This window comes from Equus przewalskii, chromosome 7, assembly GCF_037783145.1.
Source record: "Equus przewalskii isolate Varuska chromosome 7, EquPr2, whole genome shotgun sequence".
NCBI classification, from domain to species: Eukaryota; Metazoa; Chordata; class Mammalia; order Perissodactyla; family Equidae; genus Equus; species Equus przewalskii.
This window is the reverse complement of record NC_091837.1, coordinates 43713650-43720725: the sequence shown is the minus strand read 5'-3', so window position 1 is coordinate 43720725 and position 7076 is coordinate 43713650.

The following is a 7076-nucleotide window of genomic DNA, read 5'->3' as shown; positions in this document are numbered from 1 at the left end:
CTCAGGATCCACAGAACCTAGGCACAGGAGGAGGACCCAGAGTTTTAATGTAGTAATAACCTGCTCCATTTCACTTATTGGCTTGTTTTGAGGATCTTGGATTATAGATATATATTTGCATGTGCAAAACCTGTGCAAATCATAAAAATACTTTCAAATTGACAATTTGGACCTAATATATACATGGAAAGTAGCCAAATTCAAGTGAATGGCATAGTCTTGTGTTTACTGTACCCACCTGATGGAAAATTGCAATGGTTCCTTAAGTTTTCCGCTTTCTTCTGCTCTGGGAACTATAGTGTCCACTCCAAGTGTGCATACGGCCACTTTTCACAGATATATCTGTTGGAAAGTACCTATTGTTATCAGGCCCAGCATGAGTGCAATGTGCTTATGGCCCACTGTGGTTTGGGGCATTGTCAGGAGCACACATGGCAGAGGGGGGAAGGCGTATGTGAATGTAAATTTAGCAGGCACAGCGTGTGAGAATTTCCCAGAAGCTGCTGAATGTTGGTTGCATCTGAAGGTATCTAATGCTATAGAAACCCTCACAGAAACGGGAACTGATCAAGGCTACTATGCCACTGACAGTCATTCTCAATCATGGCTGTTTAAGACTGCCTAAGTGTAAATATCTAAGCATAAAGTTTATAAGAGTTTTTAATCAGAGTTCAGTGATAACACTTGAGAAGCTTGTTTGAAAACATTTTTGCTTTTGAAGTCCGTGCGTCATCTCAAATGTTTTTTGTTCTTTTTCATGGAAAGACAATGCTTGTACACACTATAAAAGGGAGGTCTGTTTTTGTATTTCATATCATCTCCTTCAAAGCTAAACCCTGTGCAACCGCATCTTTTAATGGCTGTGTCTCCCCTGAAGAAATTCATGAGGTCACTTAAAATAAGGGATTTTCACCGAAATAGATTTGCCTGGAGAAGTTTTGAATTTCTCATCCTTGTAAATAAATACATATTCCTTGTAAATGCTTTAAACTTTAAATTGATAAAAGGAATTAAGGTCGCTGGAGGAGAGGCATAAAAAAGAACTAAAGAATCCCACAATTATAGAGCCGGGAAGGAGCTCCAGGGATCCAGCCTCTGACTTATTGAAAGGATTGCAACAAAGGAGTTACCTTAACCTTAAAAACATCTCCTGAGAAATAGCCATCCTAGTCCCATTTGGTAAGGGACTCCTGGAAGGTTATTCTAAGCTAAGACACTTCCTGCTAAAAGCTTCCTCACATTACCTCCTTTTGATTTGTCTTCTGTGGAAATGTGAGCATCCTGCTTACAAATGATGTCTCTGCAGAGACTTGAAATCTGTTACTTCAGTTCCCCAACTTTGAGGTCAATTTGGCTTTACGTAAAGTGACCCCAGTTTCTTTCACTTTTCCCTTATTCTCAGTTTTTCAATTATTCACCTGTACTCCTTGCACATAATAGATAATCAATAAAAATTTATGGCCTTAAAGTGGCTCAGTTGATTTCCTCTAGACTGCTGGTTAGGCCACATCTTGTTTCAATTATGAAGTGCTACCTGCCTGGAGAGGCAGATGCTCTGAGTAGAATGCTTCATGGTTATATATGTATATTTCATTGCCATCCGGCTTTTCAGTCTTGTTTTGTGGAGTTTACTTTTGAACTGAATCAGGTTACTCTTAGGGGCTGCTAATCCTTTAGGAGGATCAGCCCCTCATTCAGTGAGCAGAGACTCTCTCTGGAGCACTGATATCTCTGCCCAATGAACCATTACCAGATATGTGCTAAGAGATTGATAATTGATTGTGGGAAAATATTACGGATCTAAGAATCAGGATGAGCTGTCTTCACAAAATCCTTTCTTTTAATTATTTTATTTAATTATCCAAGTTCAGATCAACTATGATTTTTGAGTACATATTATGTATCAAGTGCTGTACTAGGAACAAAATATGAATGAATGCAATCCTTGTTTTAAAGGCACTAAAAGTCTATTTTGGGGGACACATGTATGCTGTAATCATAATTTGAATTTGTAAATATAAAGACAGAGGTTTCCTAGGGTATTGTGAGAACACAGGAAGCATGCGCAGTGGGAGGCTCAGTCGCGAGAAGAAATGTCAGATCAGCAGTGTTTAGAGAACGACAATCACAGCAAAGGGAGTCAGACGTTGTGAAGGAGTCCTGTCCTCTAGGTAGCAGCCTGTGGCTTTCCTCCTGGGCACTCCAGGGATATTTCTGACACATAAAACAAACAAGAAAAGAGAAGGGGTGAAAAGGGAAAGAAAACAAAAGACAGAAGAGGAGAGCAGGAGGCCGGAAGGAAGAGAAAATGAAAGAAAAGTGAAATTCAGAAAAAGGAAACAAAAACCAGGAGCATCTCCATTGGAAAGTTCCTGGAGCAAGCTGACTGCTACTCTGTCTCTAGCATGTAGCGCTACAATCTCCTCTTCTTACCACCTCATGGAAACGTTATCTTAACAATATTTGTAGCGATATTTACATGGTTGGACAATGGGTCTTCCTTGACGTACTTTCTAACCAAGCAAAGTGACACCGACAGATGCTTCTTCCTTTTGATTCCAACAATGCTTTGCCAGTACAGCTTGCTCTTTGCACTAAGGATTCACCTGCCCCCACTATTAGAGTCCACTACAAACTCAGTGGGGACAGGGACAGATTCCCACTCATCCCTGCGGAATCGATTATACAGGTGAGGAATCTTTTATTGCTTGCCTCCTGAAATTGCTTCTGGAAGGAATGACTTATTCTAATTTTAGGCCCACATTGTAATTTTGTCAACCTCACAGACAAAATCCCATTCTGGCCTTTATTTAATTTCACATCCTCTCTAATTGCTCATGTTCTGCCTGAGTCTCTTTTCTTTAGACTGTTTAGAGAATAGTATCCATACATATACTCCCCTATCTCTATTACCTTTCAACCTGTTTATAACTTCCCAATTTTCCACCAAATCTCATAGTCACAGCAAATGGCTTTTAACTCCATGGAAAGCATTTCTCAAAATGGGTCCAATAAAATAGAAATTCTTTGAGATGCTTGGAGGAGGAGGTTTATGTTCAAATAAGTTTAGGAAAAATTATGAACAACCATATGGTTTTAAAAAAAGTTTAACATTTCTCAAGGTTAGCATTCTAAAGATCAAAGTAACCTGGATACATGTTTAAAATACAGGTTGATGGGGCCCACTTTAGACTTCCTTAATCAAAATGCTTTATAGTGGGTCTGAGAAATCTTTATTTTTTGTAACTTCCTTAGTATCTGTGGTGCAAGCATCCTGGTCTATATTCCAGAAGCAGTAGTTGAGGGCTCTACAAAAACTCTTCAACAGCCCTTTACCACTCTATTAGTCAACTAACAATTGTTCACAATTCTTCATGATAGCATGCTTTGCACTCTTAAGAAAAGTCTGTAACTATTTGGTATACTATTGGTTCCAGGGCACCCCATGGATATCAAAATTTGCGGTTGCTCAAGTTCCTTACATAAAATAGTATTTGCATATAATCTACTGCACATCCTCCCATATACTTTAAATTATCTCGATTACTTATAACACCTAATACAATGTAAATGCTATGCAAACAGTTGTTATACTGTGTTGTCTAGGGAATAATGACAAGAAAAAAAAGCCTGTACGTGTTCAGTACAGACGCAACCACTGTAGGCCTCTCCATCTGTGGTTGGTTGAATTCCTGGATGCAGAACCCATGGATACTGAGGGCTGACTGTAACTGTAAAGATGATGGAAACAGGGAAGTCGATGAAGACAGTCACTCCAGTTGGCCATTTTAGATTTTAACTCTTGAATACACCTGCTCTTCTTACTTGCTTTTCTCTCCCAAATCAATCTTTCCCTAACTTAATGTTGATGTGTATCCATGACTTTTTAGAGCTTTAACATTCTTTGTGCACTAGTGGGAAACAAATAAAGCATTGTGGATTTTGATGTCAGTAACCTTTGCTTGTAGCAATAAATTATTATTACTTTCTTAACAGATTCACAAAAAATATTTTAAACTACTTAACCTAACATCAAAAAATACGGAAAAAAATCTTAATTACTTTAGAACAATTTGGAGTTTTTATCTTTACTTTCACCTACAAAAAATTAGTTTGAAGCTGGTTAAAACTCAAATAAGTCTAAACTGTGAGTCATAAATTGTAGCCTAGTGAACAATGAACAGTCCAAAAAAATAACTGGGGTGAGGTTGGCCACGGGATGGTGAGTTAATGAGAAAGAACTACTATGTAATAGAGATTAATTTTTAACTGAAAATACATTTGCGTTGAATCTCAAGTGCACAATTTCTTAGAAATTATCAGAAATATGAGGCAATAAAAAGATTTTTTGAGCTATTTTAAAAAATTATTTAGGAGGCCGGCCCTGCGGGCTGGTGGTTAAAGTTCTGCGTGCTCCACTTCAGCGGCCCGGGGTCACAGGTTTGGATCCAGGGTGTGGACCTACTCCACTCATCAGCCACGCTGTGGAGGCATCCTAAATACAAAGTAGAGGAAGACTGGTGCAGGTGTTAGTTCAGGGCAAATCTTCCTCACCAAAAAAAATATAAAACATTATTTGCTTCTTCCTTTATAAATTTACCCTCAAGATTAAGTGGAAACAGCATTTGATCATCTTCTACTTTCTTTCTGACATCTAAACTTCCATCTTTTTAACTAAAAACACAGTTACATTTTCACTTGTAAAATCCAAGTCAACTCAATCAGCAGAAAATGAGCAAAAAGGAGATTTATAGAATAACTAAATTTATCATATATTATTCTAACTGCTTAGAAAATAAAAATGTATCATTTTATTACCACATGAGCCAAAAATAGTGTTTATAATTTATCGTATCAGTGATGGTAAGCAACATACAATACGAATCAAGATTTTTAATGCTATTTTTGGCTCATGCCAAAAATCTTCTGACTTTTATTTTATTTCATAAAGGACAATGAACACTCATATCTTTTCCCAAAACCTAGTAATGCTTGCAATAAAGAATAAGACTTCACTATGATTATATAGAGAGGGTATTTATTTCCTGGCAGCTCTCCCTCGTTAAAGAACAGAGAACTTTGAGCAATCATGTTCCTCAGTTTAGGAATCAAGGAGTCTTTATGAATGAGGGAGACTTTTAGGCTAGATTTCTACCTTGGTACCTGGTTTCCTCATGACTGAACTCTCCCCAGATTCTACTAAAAAATGACTCAGGATACAGTGGTGGAACCTGTAAGAGTAGCAATGAGAAGTCCAAGAAAGACAGCTGTGCAATAGAACTAAAAAATACAAGTGGGGAGTGTGGCAGTCGGACAAAGGATCATTGCAATTGTTGACAATGAAGCATCTGTGGCTGTGTATGTCCACTTGTGCCTTCAACTCTTGCCAAACTTATAGAAGAAAAAATATACTTAATTGTTTTATTGACATATCCCTGAGATTTATAACTTTCTCATACAGTTTTTGGATATTTGTATTTATTCTCTAGCCTAAATCATATACAGTAATGTATAAACTTTTAATCTTTTTCTTGTTCAGTGGTTCATCTTTTTTTGAATTTCATTTTTTCTTCATGTAGTATTAATATCAAAAATTTATGTCCATTATGTGTTGCAAATATTTCTTCATCTTGTATAAAAAACCAATGGAAAGTATACTCTACTTCATTCACTCCAGCTTTTGATATAGCTTCTGAGTTTACTGTAACTTTTTTTGTAGTAGAGAGAAGGCTGTTTTCCTGCATAGAGAAAAGACGAGAAGAGATCTATAAATCAATGTTAACTATCCTAACTACTTATATACTTCCCACAGGTGAGCTCAATTACACGAGCAGCTACTGAAGCTGAAGGTTATTTTTTCCCCCACATAAGTCATGCTAGTAGCAATCTTCATCTAACAAATTACCTCCTATTTTTGACGTCTTTCAGGTCAACTCCTCTATCAGAGTGTAAAGTGTCATTGGGAAAAGTTGGCTCCCGGTTCCCTGAAGGTAATTTTGAACTAAGAATGTAATAACCTTTCCCTGAAAAGAGTTATAATAACTCTCTTTATAGATCTTCAAGTCAGGAACTAAATCCTGCGCATCACAAGATGTAAAAAATAAGCAATGTTACTTGAATAAAATATGTAAATATTTGCTTAGAATAAAAATGTAGCATCTGGAGCCATTTATGCTTTTTTGTCTTTTGTGTGAACCCTCAAAAGACTGGATTTGAATATTTTCTTTTTTTTAACAGCTTTGAGATATAATATATATAATAAACTGCATGTATTTAAAGCATACAATTTGATAACTTTTTATATATGTATACTCCTTTGAAATCATCACTACAATTGGCAATAAATATATCCATCACCCCTAAAAGTTTCTTCTTGCCTTTGTGTAATTTCTACTCCATGCCAAGGCAACCACTGATCATCTTTACTAAAGTGTCTATTCAAATATTTGGCCCAGGTTTTTAAAATTCGTTTCTATGATTTCTTCTTCTGAAGTTTTGAGAGTTCTTACTTACTTTATATTCTGAGTATAAGTCCTTTAGCACATGTATGCTTTACAAATATTTTCCACCAGTCTGTGGCTTATCTTTTCATTCTCTTAATAGCATCTTTTGAAGAGCAGAAACTTTTAATCATTGTGAAATCTACCTTGTCAATTTTTTTCTATGTGTCTTTTTCTTGCCACATCTGAGAATTCTTTGCTAATCCAAAGTCACAAAAGTTTTCCTAATTTGTTTTCTAGAAGTTTTATAGTTTTAAGTTTTACATTTAGGCCAATGATTCATTTTGAGGTAATTATTACACACGGTGTAGGTTATGGATCAATGCTTGTTTTTGTTTTGTTTTGTTTTTTGCATATATCCAACTGTTTGAGCACCACTTGATGAATACTGTTCTTTCTCCACTAAATTGACATTGCCCCTTTTCAAAACTCAGTTGTCCACATATGTGTGTCTATTTCTGGACTTTCTATTCTGTTCCTTTTGTCTATTTATCTATCTTTGCCAATACAAAAACTATACTGACTACTATAGCTTTATAATAAGTCTTGAGATTAGATGATATTAGTTCTCCGACT